This window comes from Hyperolius riggenbachi, chromosome 1 (assembly GCF_040937935.1).
Source record: "Hyperolius riggenbachi isolate aHypRig1 chromosome 1, aHypRig1.pri, whole genome shotgun sequence".
NCBI lineage: Eukaryota > Metazoa > Chordata > Amphibia > Anura > Hyperoliidae > Hyperolius > Hyperolius riggenbachi.
Window position 1 is genome coordinate 273,682,083 of NC_090646.1, and position 21,392 is coordinate 273,703,474.

The following is a 21,392-nucleotide window of genomic DNA, read 5'->3' on the forward strand; positions in this document are numbered from 1 at the left end:
ATAAATGGAAGTCCATACATTGCTGCACTGACGCACTCCAAGACAACATTTGTGAAGTTAAACAAGAGTGGTAGGCCCTCTTCCTACAGACACTGTTTTGCAGTGTATAATGCTCCATACACAAGTTCAACCAACGTCGCCCAAAATGAAGGACAGGTCAGCCAAGAATTGTTTTAAAAGAGTGTCCTGACAACAGCAAAAGACATTGTTAGTTGTTTGTACTGAACGACAACAAACAATCGATCTATTCACTTGTTTGGCAAATTTTGCATTTCCGGGTCCTCATTTTCACTCTTCCACCAGCTATCCAATCGGCATACTGTCGTGCCATTGTTGTTCGTTTATTGCTATCACTTGTTTCATAGCGACAGTAATCAAGTGTGTGTACGGGCCTTTAGGGTTCTACAGATGGCAGATCGTTCTCAGGTGCTTGCTGGCATATCATCTGCAGATTAAAAGTTTCCACACTATGGCTACCTTAAAGAGTGCTTGAGGTTAAAATACACAGAGCCTGTTATGCTCTGTCTGAATTAAATCAGATGGGGTAAGGGTCGCAGGGTTAAATACCTACCTGTCCTGACATCTTCGGGCAGGCAGATGAGACGCTCAGCCCCTGTCCTCAACAGTGTGGCGGCGACATGTTTCCGAAGACTGACAAAAGACTTCGGCAACCTCCTGTCCATGGCCTGTCCCCAGTTCGGCAGCCACCGATCAGGCCACAGCTGCTGTACTGAGAGCGGACTACGGCCACGTGGGAAGACGACGTGGCCAGAGCCTCAACAGCGATTTTGATAAAAAATCAACAGGGCCAACTCTGAAAGGGAGGCGGAGCAATCACTTACCTGAACTGAAGACATCAGGACAGGTTAGTATTAAGGACAGGTTAGTATTAAGCTGCGTGACACCCCCCCAATCCTCCATCATTCAGAGAGAGTCTTTCATTGAAGGCTCTTTCTACTGTATTTGGCTTTAGGTACTCTCTAAGGCCTGGTGCACACCAGAGGAGTTTTTCTGAGCGTTTTGAGTTTTTAAATCTGCTGCTAATGTTATCCTATGTGTCTGTGCACACTGGAGCAATGAGGTTTTGTAAAAAAACCCCATAGCATTACATTGGGAAGAGCTTTTAGAGGTTTCAAAAGCTCTTCCCAATGTAATGCTATGGGGTTTTTTTTACAAAACCTCATTGCTCCAGTGTGCACAGACACATAGGATAACATTAGCAGCAGATTTAAAAACTCAAAACGCTCAGAAAAACTCCTCTGGTGTGCACCAGGCCTAATACTGGTTCACACCGCACCCGGTGAATATGAGTGATTATGCAATCCCACTCTAGATTTGTCTTGACTGGGTCATGTCAAACAATAAACCATGACTGCTGAATCCTAGTAAGAGCCAGTCCACACTAGGTCCGGAAACGTATCCGTGGCTGCGTTTTTCAAACCTGATGAAAAACGGAGTCCCGGATACTAATGTTGAAAATAGCAGCCAGCCTCACCCAAGTAAAAAATGGATCTGTCTGCGTTTGCGAGGATCCGTTTTCAAAACCTGAACGGAAGGTCCGGATCTGCTGCATTTTCACGCAACGGATCAGGACCACGGATACACGCAGGGGTAGTGAAAGTAATGAGAAAACGCATCTCCAGCTCCACAGGCAAAAAACGGATGTTAAAAGGATAGCCTGAGCTTTATGATTGGCCCAAAAAAATCCTCCCACTCCTTCCTAATGATGGAGACGTTTTCTGTCAGGGAAAAACCTGAACGGAAACTGATGCAAAACTGATGCACTTTCATCAGTTTGCAGTACGGTGGGTACTTCCCCTGATCCGGACTGCAGTGTCCGTCCTGCAACCGGGTCTAGTTTGGACCCACTCTAAGGCCCAGTGCACACCAAAACCGCTAGCAGATCCGCAATACGCTAGCGGTTTTGGGAGCTGATTTCAGAGCGATTCTAGGTATGTTTAGAGAGGTTTTCTAAACATACCTAGCGGATTTGGGTGCATTTTTGTGTAGCAGATTACACATATTGTTACAGTAAAAGCTGTTACTGAACAGCTTCTGTAACAAAAATGCCTGGAGAACCGCTCTGAAGTAGCTTTTTTCAGAGCGGTTTTCCGTTTTTCCTATACTTTACATTGAGGACGAAACGCTTCCGAAATCCGCAAACGCGCAGCAGGAGGCGCGTTTGTGGCTTGGCAAAAACCTCAAACCGCCGGTGTGCACCATCCCATTGCAATACATTAGCCAAGCTATTTTCCAGGCGGATGCGGCCGGCGGATTGCTCCAAAAACGGTGTGCACTAGGCCTAAAGTAGCATTTGTGCCCCTGCAGTTGAATGCAAGCATTCACTGTGGACATTTTATTAACAGATCTGGCTATCCATACTACTAACCTGTGCATGGGTTTACAATCACGCAAATTGTAACTCACTAGCCTCTCAGCAGTTTTTGCTATGGCCTGATACGACAATCTTACCACATAGCAGCACACCATTTTATATAAATTCAGGTCTGGTCTTCATGATCACATTCTCCCACAATTTCCAGCCTGGGAAAACCTTAGTAAATCAGGCCTATTGTGTGTAGTGGCTAGACAGGTTTGCATTGCTGTAAAGGACTTAAGGTGCATACATACATACATCCAATTTTGATAGGCCAATTACTGACCAATATTACCACCTCCACGTAGTATGAGGGCCAACATCAACTTTGAACATATTGTGTAGGTAAACCCTCCTACTACATGGAAGTGGTCAAATTGGCCAATCGTTGGCGATTCAAAATTGGATGTGTGTACCAGGCTTTAATATATCCATTCCAAATGAAAGAGCAGCCATGTAGGTAGACATTCACACAGCATATATAGCTGAATAGTGTGTTTGTATGGAATTCTCTTCTAAGAATAAATGTATAAGACTAAATATAAGACATCTGATACAAATGGCAAAATAAGCAAAGAAACAAGTTAACTGCACAGCGCACCAACGTACTATAATAACATAAAAAGTCATATACAATAGATTTACTTTACAGAGAATCCTCTCTACATTAAATAAAACGGCTTCTTTTCTTACATTAAAAAGTAGAAATCGTTCTCCTAAACCGATTACCAAAATCCCTCTAGCTTTTTAAATGGCATAAGAGTAAATAATACTGGAAAGCAGAACTAGTGTAGTAAATATATACAGCTCACTTTTAACAAAAATAGTATGGACAAAAAAGTTCTCTATCTTGACATACAGTTGTTTGCTTTTTTTTTCTCTTCTGAAAGTGATTCAATAAATGTTTACACATACAGCTTTGTTTCCAAAAATATTTCACTCTGTAATTAGAAGCACTGAAAATGTCATTGACAAAACGGGCGTCTTTGCACAGTGTACGCTTGCTTGGGACGGAGAGTGATGGCTTGCTTGCTGTGGTGCCCACGCTGGTTCCTTTATGGGTAAAAGAACTGACTAAACAGTAATGCATCGCAAGCCATGCTTTCACATAAGGCACTTGTAGTTCTTTACAGTGTACATAGGGTAAGTTAGGTTCACTTGCATTTATCGTCTGGTAAGGCAGATGTGTGATAGAGGCTGGGTCGAAGTCTTGAAGGAATCGTGATGTAAGGACGATGGGTTGTCTGTAAGCCTGTGATGGAGAAACGTAAAACGGAAGCTATCAAAGAAGCAGGAGAAATATACCTGTTGTAAAAAAGGATTTTTTTTTTCAAATAGCTGTACAGATAATTACAATGTAATGGGTCAGAGGCCTCATCAAGGTCCCATTGTGCAAAATATGAAAATATAACATAACATGTAGACGGGGACTTGTTCATACAGCCTGGAAGATATGGCTACTCACACATTTATATTCACAGTAAGGCCACATTCACACTGGCAATAAAAACATTCAACAGCAGAACAAACCGGAATGGATCCTATGTAAAGCAATAGGATACGTTCAGATCAGTCCGTTTGGAAGGGATCCGTTTGTCTCTGTCAAGCGGAATGCAAGTATGGGTAGTCTGTGATAATTTCGGATCGGCCGTATGAAGTGGGTGAAAATGGAATCAATGCTAGCCTGTGAAAATGGACACACCCATTCTCACTAAGCTGCTCGCCGTGTATGTTTTGCAAAGTACTCACCTGCCACCATCCATTCAGGTCCTTGCATGTTAGAAACGTTGGTATGCTGATCTCAGAGCTGCATCAGAAGCATCAGGCTACAAATGGATTGCAATAGACCAATGGGAATCTTTGCTCTGCAGGGAGGATTCTCATTGGTTCAACGAGTAGGGGAAAAATGAAATCCTCCCTGGTGCTCCGGGAGGATTCCCATTGGTCTTTTGCCAATGGGAACCTGATGCTTTTGATGGGCCTTTGGATTGGTATACCAGCGTTTCAAACGTGCAGGGACCCGAATGAGCGGCGGCGGAGGAACGCAGCATCAGGTACCGAACGGGCTGAATAGAGGAAACAAAATGGAGAACCAGATGGAAAGCTAATGCCTGTGCAACATGAGGTCTAATTCCTCTCACCAATAACATCAGATTATCTGGTCTGTGTCCTACTGCACTGACTGATCAAATGTGCCATGCTGCTCTTTATGGGCGGGCCTTCAGAAGGAGGGTAGGTTAATCTAAAGAAGCAGCTGATAGGTCAGGTGGAAGAGGAGTGTTAGGATGCTGCAAACGGACACCACACACCTGTGCACAAAGCTTCACAGAAGAGTAAAGGCATAGAGAAAATGGTGGGCAAGGAAAGTTGTTTTTTTTTTCAGCTTTATTTCCCTAAGTGAACCATTTGCTAGTAAGACTACGCTCAGTGGCAAAGAAAACATATGCTGTACACACATTTGAAATTACTGTATTTGTACAGTGCTTTGATACTGCCTAAAAAATGTGACCCTTAAACCAAGATCTGTTCTAACTTGAAATTCCTTCTTTATCAGAGGACTATTTGGCATCCAGCTTCCAAAGCTAAATCATTTCTGTCGTGAAGTAAATAGTGTAAACTGGGAGGCACGCTCAGCATGCTTGCAATCTGTGGGTATGTGGTAAATTCTCAGAGCATTTAACATCATCTTCTTTCACACTGTCAAGATTTCTAAAGCATATTCTCTTTTACAGCAAAACATTAATCTGTCAAGTTCTAATGCTGCTTAAGTGACTGATAAACGCTTTGTTGATTAAAGGCCATTTTCACCCCAAATTAATATTTTGGTTTTTCATGATTGCTGGCAAGTTGAATCATTTTCTCATTGTGGCTCGTGGAGTCAAGCGTTGAAATATACCCTCCTGATTAGCAAGTTTAGCTCAATGCCATGGCTAATCACCAGACATACAATAATGTTAATCCCCAGTCTGCATGATGTACACTAAAACAGTGACTGAGAAATCCAGCTGCAAGATAATGACATCTTTCTTAAATCTTAAATCTGAGACAACATTCCTACTGGGAACTCTTGCCAGGATCACCTAGGACTGGTTTACACTGCACATGGTCTAGTATGCTTTTTGTGACACGCTTTGCTGATTGCAATGTCTCTTGCATTGAAATGGAAATTACGTGTGCCAGTTTACAGTTAGGGATGGTCGGAAATTCCAATTTCCGATTCCGCGGTAAATCCGCATTCCGCCATTGCCAAATACCGATTCCGCTTTCCGCTACCAATTTCCGCATTCCAATGCGGAATTTCTGCCGGAAATCGCGGAAATTCCGCCCGACTTTAACATCGATTCTCTCAAAAACTATAAGGTCTTTTTGCATCTTGTTCAGGACATTCTATTTAATAAACCCTGAAAATTTGGTGTTTCTAGGACTTACGGGGGCTTTGCTATTAACCGCTAAAGTCGGCGGATTTTTACTGTAATGTAAATGCGAAAAAAAAGGCAGATGCAGATTTTCTGCACTTTACATAACAGTAACAATCCGCCGACTTTAGCGGTTAATAGCAAAGCCCCCGTAAGTCCTAGAAACACCAAATTTTCAGGGTTTATTAAACAGAATGTCCTGAAAAAGATGCAAAAAAAAGTTTTCAAAAAGACCTTATAGTTTTTGAGAAAATCAATGTTAAAATCGGGCGGAATTTCCGCGATTTCCGGCGGAAATTTCCGTGATTTCCAGCGGAAATCCGCCTAACGCACTTGCATTACCGATTTCCGCATTCCGATGCAGAAATGCAATTTCCGATCGGAATTTCGGAAATTGAATCCTAATGAGCATCCCTATTTGCAGTATTAAGGTGCCCATACTTCTAGCATTTTTGCTGTACGATCGACCATTCGATTCAATCATTTTATGGAATTGAGAAGGAATCGAGTGTGTTCCAGAATTCCCAATTGATGAAAAGTGGCTGATAACATGTTGAATCGATCAGCTTACTCGATCGAGTAGGATGCAAGATATCGATCGAACGCACAGGAATCGGCTACTGTTCACATATCATTTGATCGATTTTTGCATTCAGAGCATGGAGACACAACATTGGTCAGATCGATTAGTTAAGGCGAATCGCATAGGAATCGCTTGTAGTGTGTGGGTCACTAGTCGATCAACTTTCGATCAACAGAAACAAACCTTTTGAGATAGACTTTTGATCAACTATACTGAAGTCAATATCCCAATAAAGTTGATCGCTTTGTTGATTGAATCAGAATCGCTAGATGTATGGCTACCTTTACACTCTTGTATATGATTTCCAAACATACTGGTTGATGCATTTTTTGGGCAAAGATGGGACGAATCAAAAACGTTTTCAAATCTAGATCCTAATCCTAAAAGTTTCTAGAACCTCTTGAATCTTACAAATCCTTTATATAAGAAATTGCTTGATCTGTGTTAGATTGCCTATCTGTATAAAACCCCCTAGACAGGTAATGCTCTATTTTACAGTGCCACCACCCCTTTGAAATGAAGTATACATCACCTTTCCTGCATCTCAAGCAGCAAATTTGAACAGGGGACAGCGCTGGAACAACTCCCTGAGAGAGGAACGGGAGATAGACTTAGTTTGGACAATTCAGTGGAATATGTCACATGTCACATAGCGCAAGCGGTACCCATATGATGCAGGAATATATGCATCTGCGGAAGATGGCGGCGCTATATAAATACTAATAATTTGCCTCACCAGGATTGCACTTTTATTTAGCTTTCCTGTATGACAAGAAGACACAGCCAGCCAGCACTAGGGGAAGAGGGAAACAAAGGTGAATGAGGGAGGGCTGGTGCACACCAAGAGGGCTTCTGAGCGTTTTTCAAATCAACATTGATTTGAAAAGCGCTTGGCTAATGTTACCCTATGTGGGTGTTCCCACAGCAGCATTGTGATTTTTCAAAATCGCAGGTATACCGCATGTAGCATTTTTTTGAGTGATTCATTCAGAAATCGCTCTGAAAATCACACTCGCTAATTGCTAGAGGATGCTATTGTGATTTTGGCGTGCACTAGCCCAGAGAGAAGAGGAGTGGAGAGAAATTGAGAATAGCCTGAGATGGAGCATTATCTGTATTGCAGTCCCACATCACACAGAGGCTACTTGCCTGTAATAGGACTCCTGTCCCTGCCAGTCTCTCACACAAGTCAGAAAGCAGCCCTCCTGGAGTCTAAGGACTGTCAAAAAATGTTCACCTTGTTTAACAAGATGCAGTCATTATGACATAGGGGAGAGACAGATTTTTGCCCACAGACCCTCCAGGCAAGCTCTGCATCATGCTGTGTATATATACCAGCTTGCCTGCCCTTTAATTGCAGTTTTATCAGCTAGCCTAGTATTTTGCATTGCCTTACAACAAAAAACCTGAATACACCAGACACCAGCCCTAAATCACTGAATGAAAGGGGGCCTGGGGGGAGATTGCCCCCCAGGTGGAGTGGAGAGACTGAGATAGAGCAGATAGCGTATCTGTATTGCAGTCCTACATCACACAGAGGCTACTTGCATGTACTATGTCTCCTGTCCCGGCCAGCCAAATCCAAAAAAGCTTTATTGGCAGGACCAAATACATTTAGCATTGCCAAAGCAAAAACAAAACATTAACAACATGGTGGGGAGGATTGTGGGAATAGGGGAATGATATAGGTATACCATCCATAGGGGTGTGGAGAATGTAAGGGATGGTCAGCCTCTCACACAAGCTGCAGGCAGCCCTCCTGGAGTTTAGGGACTGTCAAAAACTTTTCAACCTGTGACATACTTTATGTAGCTGTCTACATGAAGTCTTTACAATAGGGAAAGAGCTGAGTTTTTCCCACAGACCCTGCAGGCAAGCCTCTGTATATTTACCAGCTTGTCTGCTTCAGCGATTTCAGGGAATTTTTTTTAAAGGTACAGGAGTCTCAGGGGGGTGTTCCATACATCCAGAACCCCCGTCTGGATACGCCAGTGAGAACGTGACCTTCAAGCATAGGTAGCCAGAATGTATGTCCCAAGTTTAGGTAGCCAGTGAGTGACCCCCTGTACATGTAGTCAGAGTGTGCACCTTTGTCGATAACCAGAACGTGCCCTTCCCCTCCACCAGTAAAGATAGGCAGAGAGCCTCGATGCATAGGTAGGTAGAGAGTGCCCCCCCCCCTTTTATAAGTAGCCAGGCAGTGTCCCCCCAGTTTTGGTTACCAGAAAGGGCTCCCCCCATTATAGGTAGCCAGAGAGCCCCCACTAGTGCACAAAGCCATAGTGTGCTTCCCTCCTCCCTTAGTATTCCTATCCAGTGGGTGCCCCTCATTTAGAGCCACAGCAGAGCAACTGATATTCAGCTTCCCCGGGATCTAGCCACTTCCTGCTCGTCTTCCTCCTGTCCTCCGGATGGCGCTCTATCTCTATGCTGAGATTGCTGTTTGTCATTATAAGACCAGAGGACATGGAAGAAGATGATCTGCCACCACTAGATTGTGGTGAGGTTAGTGATTACAGCTGCACAATGTGCTCTGCACACAGACCTCCTGGCGGTATCCACGAGTGTAGCTCGGGGTTACCACTAACTGCTGTGAGAAGTGGCCCTGAGCTACACTCGGTGATAACGTCAAGGAGGTTAATCTATCCATTATGATAAAAACACATACAGAGAGAATAAAGTACAGTAATATGAAAGAAATGCGGACACCAAATTACATATTCAGTTTTTTATTTAGAAATTTGCCAGTCTTTTAGGGTATGTCTCTACCAGCTTTGCACATCTAGGCCCATTTGCAATTACATTTTTCACCCAAGTTTTCTCCTAGGAGATAATTTTTCATCTTTGATTTAAAATAACTTTCCAGCACTTTTCAACTAAAAAAGTACCAAAAAGTAAATGAAAAAGTACTATCAAAATTATTTTGAGCATTTTCTTGCTTTCTAATGGCTTAAAATGCATTTTATTAACTAATTTAAAAATATCACCCAGGAGAAAACTCAGGTGAAAAAGTGAATTGCATATGGCCCCTAGAGACTAAAATCCTCCAGCTCAGTCAGATTAGATGGACAGCGTTTATGAACAGCAGTCTTCAGATCTTGCCACAGATTCTCGATTGGCTTTAGATCTGGACTTTGACTGGGCCATTCTAACACATGGATAGGTTTTGTTCCATTACATTGTTGCCCTGGCTTTATGTTTAGGGTCGTTGTCCTGCTGGAAGGTGAACCTCTGCCCCAGTCTCAAGTCTTTTGCAGACTCCAAGAGGTTTTCCTCCAAGATTGCCCTGTATTTGGCTCCATCCATCTTCCCATAACTCTGACCAGCTTCCCTGTCCCTGCTGAAGAGAAGCACCCCCAGAGCATGATGTTGCCACCACCATATTTGACAGGGAGGATGGTGTGTTCTGAGTGATGTGCAGTTTTAGTTTTTCGCCACACATAGTGTTTTGCATTTTGGCCAAAAAGTTCCATTTTGGTCTCATCTGACCAGAGCACCTTCTTCCACATGTTTGCTCTTTCCCCCACATGGCTTGTGGCAAACTGCAAATGGGACTTCTTATGCTTTCTGTTAACAATGGCTTTCTTCTTGCCACTCTTCCATAAAGGCCAACTTTGTACAGTGCATGACTAATAGTTGTCCTATGGACAGATTCCCCCACCTGAGCTGTAGATCTCTGCAGCTCGTCCAGAGTCACCATGGGCCTCTTGACTGCATTTCTGATCAGCAGTCTCCTTGTTCGGCCTGTGAGTTTAGGTGGACGGCCTTGTCTTGGTAGGTTTACAGTTGTGCCATACTCCTTCCATTTCTGAATGATCGCTTGAACAGTGCTCCGTGGGATGTTCAAGGCTTTGGAAATCTTTTTGTAGCCTAAGCCTGCTTTAAATTTCTCAATAACTTTATACCTGACCCGTCTGGTGTGTTCTTTGGACTTCATGGTGTTGTTGCTCCCAATATTCTCTTAGACAACCTCTGAGGCCATCACAGAGCAGCTGTATTTGTACTGACATTAGATTACACACAGGTGCACTCTATTTAGTCATTAGCACTCATCAGGCCATGTCTATGGGCAACTGACTGCACTCAGACCAAAGGGGGTTGAATAATTATGCACACCCTACTTGGCAGTTATCTATTTGTAAAAAATGTTTGGAATCATGTATGATTTTCGTTTCACTTCTCACGTGTACACCACTTTGTATTGATCTTTCACGTGGAATTCCAATAAAATTGATTAATGTTTGTGGCAGTAATATGATAGTAATATCCTTGATCCAATATTGTTTATAGTCAAACATGATCAATTGACATGTGGAAGAAAAAGGAGAAGATAAAAATTGTGTTTTGCCATCAGTGTGACAGTATCAAAGATGGCGGATCGCAAGCAGGGGGGAGCTGGTAGCCGGGATTGAAGGCATGTAAAAGGAGGTGATGCTGCAGCAATAGCCAACCCCATGCACTTTGAGAAAGCCCCGTGGGCGGGGTGAAACGCGTCAGTGGGCGGGGCGAGGCAGACCACGTGAGAGCTCACTATCCCGGGACGCCGGGCCGCAACATGTACCTCCGCAAGTAATGCTGAATGAGAGACCGGAGCAGCCAGCAGAGCTAGCGCAGCTAGCACAAGTGGCGTGATGCGCACACAGCGTCGGGCCGTTGGACTTATGTGAGCCCTGAACATAGCTCCCTCTGAAGGACTGAGTAGATGGCAGCAAGGTCATGAGTAAGACCAGCACTTGCAGTCACACACTGTTTGTACAGCGCTGAAAGCTATGAGACGGACGGAAGTCTGAGTGACTAGAGCTATTTTTGAACTGTGATCTTTACAGGCCAGTGTATTGAAATGGAATTAAGGAAATGTCGTGGAGATTGAAGGCTTCATCTGTGGCTATACCCCTATTGCTAGAGAACAGCATAGCTTAGTGGAAACTAATGGGAAGAAAAGAACTGGTTTAGTGATCACAACTATAAAGCTTTTTAGTGACAGTGCACTGTCAAGCGGTGTGTGAGTGTGGAGGCCTCATGGTGTGCGGCATGTGGAGGGCCCACAATTGTCCAAATATGATTGGGTAACCGATTGATTCGCATAGGCTGTGGCTGGGTGATCAATACGGCAATATACCATCATGGGGACAGTGGGTGAAAAATGATACAAGCTCATGTGGTCCAGTTTGGTTTTAGGATTTTATATGTAGTGTGAACCATGTTTAGTACAATAAATTTTGCAGGCTAAGAATAAAAATACAGGTCCTTCTCAAAAAATTAGCATATTGTGATAAAGTTCATTATTTTCTGTAATGTACTGATAAACATTAGACTTTCATATATTTTAGATTCATTACACACAACTGAAGTAGTTCAAGCCTTTTATTGTTTTAATATTGATGATTTTGGCATACAGCTCATGAAAACCCAAAATTCCTATCTCAAAATATTAGCATAGCATGAAAAGGTTCTCTAAACAAGCTATTAACCTAATCATCTGAATCAACTAATTAACTCTAAACACCTGCAAAAGATTCCTGAGGCTTTTAAAATCTCCCAGCCTGGTTCATTACTCAAACCGCAATCATGGGTAAGACTGCCGACCTAACTGCTGTCCAGAAGGCCATCATTGACACCCTCAAGCAAGAGGGTAAGACAAAGAAAGACATTTCTGAACGAATAGGCTGTTCCCAGAGTGCTGTATCAAGGCACCACCTGTGAAGTCTGTGGGAAGGAAAAAGTGTGGCAGAAAACGCTGCACAACGAGAAGAGGTGACCGGACCCTCAGGAAGATTGTGGAAAAGGGCCAATTCCAGACCTTGGGGGACCTGCGGAAGCAGTGGACTGAGTCTGGAGTAGGAACATACTGAGCCACCGTGTACAGGCGTGTGCAGGAAATGGGCTACAGGTGCCGCATTCCCCAGGTCAAGCCACTTTTGAACCAGAAAGAGGCAGAAGCGCCTGATCTGGGCTACAGAGAAGCAGCACTGGACTGTTGTTCAGTGGTCCAAAGTACTTTTTTCGGATGAAAGCAACTTTTGCATGTCATTCGGAAATCAAGGTGCCAGAGTCTGGAGGAAGACTGGGGAGAGGGAAATGCCAAAATGCCTGAAGTCCAGAGTCAAGTGCCCAAATGCCTGAAGTCCAGAGTCAAGTACCCACAGTCAGAGATTGGCTGGGGTGCCATGTCAGCTGCTGGTGTTGGTCCACTGTGTTTTATCAAGAGCAGGGTCAATGCAGCTAGCTATCAGGAGATTTTGGAGCACTTCATGCTTCCATCTGCTGAAAAGCTTTATGGAGATGAAGATTTCATTTTTCAGCACGACCTGGCACCTGCTCACAGTGCCAAAATCACTGGTAAATGGTTTACTGACCATGGTATTACTGTGCTCAATTGGCCTGCCAACTCTCCTGACCTGAACCCCATAGAGAATCTGTGGGATATTGTGAAGAGAAAGTTGAGAGACGCAAGACCCAACACTCTGGATGAGCTTAAGGCCGCTATCGAAGCATCCTGGACCTCCATAACATCTGAGCAGTGCCACAGGCTGATTGCCTCCATGCCACGCCGCATTGAAGCAGTTATTTCTGGAAAAGGATTCCCGACCAAGTATTGAGTGCATAACTGAACATAATTATTTGAAGGTCGACTTTTTTTGTTGTAAAAACACTTTTCTTTTAAAAGTGATGAAATATGCTAATTTTTTGAGATAGGAATTTGGGGTTTTCATGAGCTGTATGCCAAAGTCATCAATATTAAAACAATAAAAGGCTTGAACTACTTCAGTTGTGTGTAATGAATCTAAAATATATGAAAGTCTAATGTTTATCAGTATATTACAGAAAATAATGAACTTTATCACAATATGCTATTTTTTTTAGAAGGACCTGTATATAAGCACAAGCAGACACTCTGGTTTATTGAGTTTTGGTCGAATAAAATTGATTAATGTTTGTGGCAGTAATATGACAAAATGTGGAAAACTTCAAGCAAACCACTGTAACTACAATGAGATGCTTTTGTCATCCAGCCATCTACCAGTCTCTGACATCAGAGGACAGATTGTCTAACTGTTCAATACAGAATTCTTTCAGCTGTGAGATGTTTGAGGGATATCATGCATGTACAGCCCACTTCAAGTAATTCCACAGCATGTCAATGGTTTAAGATCTGGACTTTGCCACTCCAGGACTCTTCATTTCTTAGTTTCCAGCCAATTCTTGGTGGATTTACTGGTATGTTTTGGGTGATTGTTATGTTGCAGGTTCCAATTCTGCTTCAGCTTCAATTTTCTTACATATGTTCTTACATGTTTCTTAAGCACCCTCTGATACACAATATAATTCATAGTGGATTATATGATGCAGAGGTTCTTTTCTTGGAATGCTGTATTGGTTTACACCAAACATGTTCTCTGTTCTGGTGTCCAAAGAATATTATTCCAGAAGTCCTAGTCCTTTTCTAGGTCTTTTTCTGGCAAACTTCAGTATGGCCTTGATGTTTCTCTTAAAGAGCAAAGGTTGAGGGGGCGTGGCTGGCTGCTGAGCTGCATGGCTGTGTGAGACCAGAGCTCTCTGCCTGAATACCAGAAACAGCTACTAAAAGCACTCTGAAAAGCCCCAAAAACCACACAGAAAGATGGCAGGACGTTCTGAGGATGACTGGGAGTACAGAAGAACAAAATCAGGAAGGATTTACAGCTCTCCTGCCCTGAGAAAGCTGTCTCCCTATCAGGCTGAAGAAAACCAAGATGGCCACCGCTATCACAGCAGGGAGGCCCTGGACAGATCTGCCTACAACACTCCACCTTCCATCCCGCTGAAAAACAGGTTTGCACCCCTCCAGACCCCCTACCCAAGAGGCCATGAAGCGCTGTATGAGGAGGACTCAGATGAGGAGAACTTCCAGCAACAGCGGCAGGCCAAGAAGAGCCGCGAGCGGAGCCCCCTGAAGCCGGGACCCACAGTACAAGGTCAGCCCGATGCGGACTTCCAGGACGCCCAGGTACCGCTACGCGTACATTCCCGACGCATGCGTACGTTTGTACGCGTCCGACGGTCCGCAAAATACGCATCCCACCACTCCAGGCGTACATGCGGACGCATCCACCGATACAAAAAATACGCAATACTCCTCACCAAGCGGACAGATGGTCGCATCAACTCAGGAAAACATAAATTCACTTCCCCAACGGCTTCAAAGGGAAAATAGGACACATAGACAACCACAAGCTCTGGATCCTCTGGAATCCTTTCCAGTAACTGACCAACCCACTTCACAGCAGTTTCTAAAGGACTTCATGCTCTCCTTCAGAGCAGTCATCCAAAATGACATTGGAGAAGTCAGAGCAGACCTTCAAACCTTAGCAGGTCACGTCTCGCAAATTGCAGGGGAAACTGACTCCAGAATCTCCAAGCTTGAAAGGAGAATAGAGGAGATGACCATTGCCCACAATCACCTTGTTGAAGCACATAAGGAGTTAATGAAAGAAAACATCTTTATGAAGGAGAAAATATCCGACAACGAGGATAGAAACCGCCGGAATAATATTAAAATAAGAGGCGTAACAGAATCTGTTAACCCCAATGACCTAAAGGACTATGTAAAAGATATTTTGAAGACCACAGCTCCTGATCTCCCGGACCAAGAACTAGTGATTGACAGGGCCCATCGTCTGCCAAAGCCCTCCCACGTACCCAAGCACCTTCCACGGGATGTTATAACGAGGGTACACTTCTTTCACGCGAAGGAAAGACTACTTGCAGCAACTAGAGGTGGTAAAAAACTACCCAATCCATATCAGGACCTCATCCTGTACCAGGACCTCTCGCAAGCGACACTCCATGCAAGGAGGCAGTTCTCAGAAGTTACTACCACCCTGCGCCATAGGAAAATTGCCTACTCCTGGGGTTTCCCTCCAAAACTTTTGATTTCGGACAATGGAGTGACTCATGTTGCCAGGAACCCGAAAGAAGCTTACGGCCTATTGGCTAAATGGGATATCCCAATCTTTGTCCCAAGAGACCCCAGGAAGGACAGACCATTTCATACAGAAAAGCCTACTTACCAGGTATCTTTATCCAAACAGCTGGCTTCCCCGAGGCAAAACCTCAGAGGTGCTCCTCCGAACCAAATGGACACTACCCCTCCTCCTGACCAAGCGGAGAAAGAAGATTCAGCAGGGGCTTCTTCAGCTTCTTGAGCACACGGTATTCATCCACAAACTTTTTTTCCCCCCAAAGGCTCTATTCCTCAGGGCATAAACAAACTTGTTTTTTCCCCTTTAGGAATAGGCTTGATTTGAACCACTTGTGTTCATACCACCAATCAAGCTTCCTTTTCTGGATCAAACCAGATCCTAACTGTTAATCTTGTTATTACTGTTCTAGTTGTTTAATTACTAGTTTCTTAAGACTCTTGTCTGGAGTCTCAGCCGGGAGGCTTCTCAGTAAGCCCTCATTCTCCAGACAGGCAGCTACCTGGAAGGTAGAACCGGATGCCTACCAGGGTGCGGCCTAAGATTCTGTATTCTTTGTTTTTTCTGTTTTTTCTTCAGGTTCGTATGTTTTGCAGGTTGTTGTCCTCAAACTATACAGGTTTGCTCATCAATATGATATGCAGAGGGTTAATGGATTTTCCAGGACTGTCTCGTGAAGGACCGACTGATTGGTATGTTTTGTATGAATGCATTTGCTACAGTAACTATGGTTTTAAATTGTAATATTCTATCGGTTAATGTGAGAGGACTCAATTCATATAGGAAACGCTTCCTCTTACAAAAACTGATAAAGGAACAAAGTGCAGACATTGTGTGCATTCAGGAATCGCATCTGACCAAAATTTCTGCAAGCAGATTTAAAATCCATCAATTTTCTCAAATATTCCACTCAACATTAAAAAGTAAAAAGAAAAAAGCAGGGGTCTGCATAGCGGTTAAAGACTCGCTGGGCTTAGTGGTGGAGGAAACTTTCGCTAGTGATGATGGCAGAATTGTAATTGTTAAAGGTACCATCAACTCCCAAGAGTACACTTTTGCAAATTTATATTCCCCAAACTCACACCAACTTAAATTTATTAACAAAAAATTTAAGAAATTATCAACACTACAAAAAGGACACCTGTTTATCTCGGGCGACTTTAACGCCATAGCTGACATACAAATGGACTGTACCTCTAATACCAGAAGAACCCACTCCATACTCCAACCAGCATTATTGAACCACGAACTTTATTATTCATGGAGATGCTTCCATCCTAACTCTAAAGAATATACTTATTATTCCCCTGTACAAAAATCCTTTACACGTATTGATTACTGCCTAGTTGACAGGTTTACCCTACCACTACTCACAGGAGTCGAAATTATACCCAGAATTTGGTCAGATCACTCCCCTCTACTTATCAAATTTAGTCTAACAAACTCCCCTGCACGCCCCCATCTATGGAAATTGAATAAATTCATTTTGAATTCCGAACATTCTTTACCCATCATCAAAAAAGAACTCTCAGAATACTTTGAAATAAATGATACCAAAGACGTTTCCAAAACAGTCCTATGGAATGCACACAAAGCCTTCATTAGAGGAGTATTTTTGAAACTAAGTGCTATACAAAAGAAAAAAAGAAAGGAAAACCCAAACAGGTTGTTACAAAAAATTAAATCCTTGGAAAAGTAAATATTCAATAACAAAAAAAGAGATCTGATAAAGTCCCTAGAGGAAACAAGACAAGAGTTGGCAGACACACTTTATTATGAATATGACAAGTGGCAAACCATCCTTAAAGAAAACTGGTACTATGAAAATAATAGAGCTGGGAAAATAATGGCCAGAAAGATTAAAGGAAAAAGAGTGTTCCACAGAATAGTAAAGATTACACACCCTAACTCAAAAAAAGTAGTTCACCACCCCCAAGAAATAATTGATGCCCTGGCCTCATACTATGAGTCCCTTTACAACCTAGATTTAGACCCAAATACCCACACCCCAAACATACAGGAAATTGACAAATACCTAGATAAGATTAACCTGCCTACTCTATCTGAATTCGAACAGAAAACTTTACAAATTCCCTTTAATCAGCAAGAAGTCACCCGGGCTATAAATTCCCTTAAAAATGACAAGGCCCCAGGGCCAGATGGCTTTATTAATAGTTATTTTAAGAAATGTATCTCCACATTAGTTAAACCCCTTACAGACATGTATAATGAGGTAGCACTATCAGGTATCTTCCCCAAGGAGTCATTATCGGCCTTAATCACCACCATCCCTAAAGAGGATAAAGATCCATCTGACCCAAGCAGCTACCGACCCATATCCCTTTTGAACACTGACATCAAAATTTATTCTAAAGTAATAGCGAACAGAATTGCCCCTTTGATGACACAGATGTTACACCCTGATCAAGTAGGATTCACCAGACATAGATCGACATGTGATGGTACTCGAAAAGCCCTTGCCTTGATTCATAAAGTGGGACTCTGTCGGACGCCTACCCTCCTGGTATCACTTGATGCGGAGAAGGCGTTCGACAGAGTCAACTGGTTGTACTTATCAAGAGTGCTATCTAAATTTGGAATCCCTAGCTTTCTACACAAAGCAATCCTTGCTCTGTATACCCAACCCTCGGCGAAAGTATTCTCTTCTGGCTCTTTGTCCCAAGCTTTTGACATTAAAAATGGAACCCGTCAAGGATGCCCCCTCTCCCCTTTAATTTTTAACCTTTCATTAGAACCCTTAGCCCAAAGTATTAGAGATAACTCCCAAATACATGGTATAAAACTAAATCAATCAACTAGCAAACTTAGCCTATATGCCGACGACATAATTTTATTCCTTCAGAAACCCTTAACATCATTGCCAGCTGCCAACAAAGAAATTAACAACTTCTCCCATATCTCATATTATAAACTCAACCAAAAGAAAACTGTAATCCTCCCATGTTTTATTCCTCAAAAAATCAGAGAAACTCTCAAGAAATCCTGTAGCTTTACATGGAATGATACTGCCATAAAATATCTGGGTATATATCTGACCCCACAAATATCCCAGCTTTATAAAGAGAACTACAACCCCTGGTTGAAAAAGTTTAAAGACAAACTAGAAGCTTTAGCTAAAATAGAGTATTCCTGGATGGGTAGAGCAGCGGCCTTTAAAATGATAGTACTTCCCCAACTTCTCTACCTGTTCAGGAACCTACCTATCAAAGTCCCTCAAACCTTTTTTAACTCATTACAAAAACTTCTCAACAAATGTATACTATTAAACAAAAAATCTAGATTTTCTAATAAAGTATTAACATCCCATACCTCAAATCTTGGGCTAGGAGTCCCCAATCTAGAATTATATTACAAGTCGACCCTGCTAGACCAGTCTAGATCAATTTGGTTGGAAGATCTTACCAAACAATGGTTCTCTATAGAAGAACAGCTTCCATACAACTCATATAGACTTTTTCTAGAATCTAGACTGGTTTGGCAGGTTAGACACACTAATTACAACCCTATTACAGCCAACACTATTAGACTATGGAAGGAAATATTGAAACTTTGTAAAGATGACCCCCTAGCAATAAAAGTAGATACTCCTTTAACAGCTCTTAACATGGTTATTAGAGACATAGATATACAAAACTGGATAGATGCAGGAATAAAAAACATTACAGACTTATTAGACAATGATGAAATTAAGCCATTTGACCAGCTGAGGACAATTTACAATATCCCCTCTACAGACTTACCCCTATATTCTAGAATTAGCAGATTCATCAAAAAACATCATTTCTCTCCAATCATTATACTTCCCCAAATTAAGAAACTTATTCAACCAGAGGGCATTCATACTAGGGGTACATCGCTCCTCTATAGAACCCTATTATACTTGAAAGAAAAATTCCCAAAGTGGCAATTTAAAAGCTGGCAGGATTACTTGGGAGTAGAAATTAACGTGGAAGAATGGGAGCTCACTGCAAAGTCTGTGAAACAATCCTCACACTGTGTGAACCATTATGAAGGATTAATTAACAGTATGGCAATGGTACATGACCCCAGAGAAAATAGCCAAATTTGACACAAAATCTTCCCCCCTATGTTGGAGGGGGTGCAACTTGACGGGCTCCATCGGCCACCTTCTTTGGGACTGCCCCAAATTAGCCACACTTAGGAACAACATAGAAGGTTTTTTAAAGAAGTTACCCATGTCTTTGCAAGCCATCCCCTCTGGCATGGCCCTCTTACATCTGGGTACTAGGGATCTCCCACCACAAGAAAGGTTGATTTATAACCATGTCTTCATTGTTACTAGGAACCAAATTGCTCTTAACTGGAAATCTGATACTATCCCCACCTTGGGGGAAATTCTAAGGATTGTTGAGTCCAACCTCCTTGCGGAGAAAGCTTGGGCAATCAGAAGTGGCACCATAAACTCCTTTCTGAGTAAGGCCAATCTTTGGCCCACAGTATATAAAAACTCCAAACTTTTGAAATTTTGAGTATATTTCCCTCTCACAGACTGAGTGAATGATTGAAGGTATGACTGATAGTTGCTTGTTGGTTCTCACGAGACAGATCCTGGAAACTGTAGATGTATATGTTATATGTTATTTTTATCTGTAAATCCTCAACAGAATATCTGAGGATGTGTAACCTGATCCTACTTATCCACACACTAACTTCAGGACAACCCTGCACCCCCTGTTCAATGTTCAATGTAGAGTAGATTGTTGATTGCTAGAGCTATCTAGCATAGTTGACCTATGGTCTAAACACCTCTATTTATACGCCAAACACCAATTAATAATCAATACAGATTCACAACATTAACAATAACAACAATAACAAACTTTAAAATCACCCATTAAACTGTTTGCAGCCTCCTCCCAATATTTATCAACTTTAGAGCCAACCAAAACAACATCTACATCTGTAATCCATATTTGGAAGACCCAGGATATGCACTACATGGCATAATCACTCCCTGGAGTCTCTGTAGGGTGGTGTAATTCCCCCATTCTCCAGGTAGAGAGATTTTCACTAACCACTTCCTATATGGGATAATAACAACAGGACTAATATATTAGTTTCTTTAAAACTACATAACAATACTTGTTGGGATCAACAACTTACTCCCCTTATCATTATTGATGGTATATACAAAACAATATGGGTATATCCCCAACCCTTACTTCAACAACAAAGGTAAACACAGCCAAATTGCGTCAAGTATCATTCTTGACTTTGACTCCCTTATAGAGTAGTGCACAATATTTCATGCTTTTCTTTCTCTTACAGGTTTGATTGAGTATTGAGTATAGATTAACCATTTTTCTTCAACTTCAACTTCACCTTTACTGATGCATAATAAAAATTGACAATAAAACACATATCCTCCAGATTTTATGCATATCTGAAAGTAATCTCTTTATAATATCTGTCTATGTTTTTAATTATGTATTTATGACTTACCTAATCAACACACTGTACTGTTATTATTACTTGTACACTGCTCTAACCACATTATTTTATTTCTGTAAAATGATTTTCAAAAATTTTTCAATAAAAAATATTGGAATTGGTTTAAAGAGCAAAGGTTTCCTCCTTGCACACCTCCCATGCAAGTTAAAGTTGTCCAGCCTCATTGTGATTGTAGTGGCAAGCAATTTCATTTGAACAGTACCAAGAGCAGGTCCGTGATGATATTTTAGGGTTTTTTTCTGTGACTTTTAGTACCTTGTGGTTTGCTTTCAGGGTAAACTTTCAGGGTGAACTTGCTTGGACAGCCAGACCTTTGCATGTTGGCAGTCTTCAAAGGGCTTGATTTACAAAAGGGTGCTAACTTAGCTAGCACGCCTAAAAGCCCCTTAGCACGCCCAAAGCCCTTTAGGGCAGTCAAAGTTTCACGCAAAGTTTAGCGCTGCGTGGTGCGCGGGAAACGATGCACCGGGTGTGCCTAAACCGTCGCACCGGATGTTGCACTGTGCCACTATTTGGGCGCACCTGGTGCAACGGTTTAGGCGCACCTGATGCAACGTTTTAGG

The 21,392-nt window shown here is 42.4% G+C and overlaps 1 protein-coding gene across 1 annotated transcript in view; it reads right to left on the reverse strand.

Moving 5' to 3' along the window:
- Positions 1-1,198: 1,198 nt before the first annotated feature.
- Positions 1,199-21,392, reverse strand: part of RBPMS (RNA binding protein, mRNA processing factor) — a 296,410-nt gene continuing 276,216 nt past the window's right edge. The window contains exon 8 of the transcript XR_011020458.1: positions 1,199-3,629. The gene's annotated coding sequence lies outside the window, so the exon portion shown is untranslated. The remainder of the gene's footprint in view (positions 3,630-21,392) is intronic.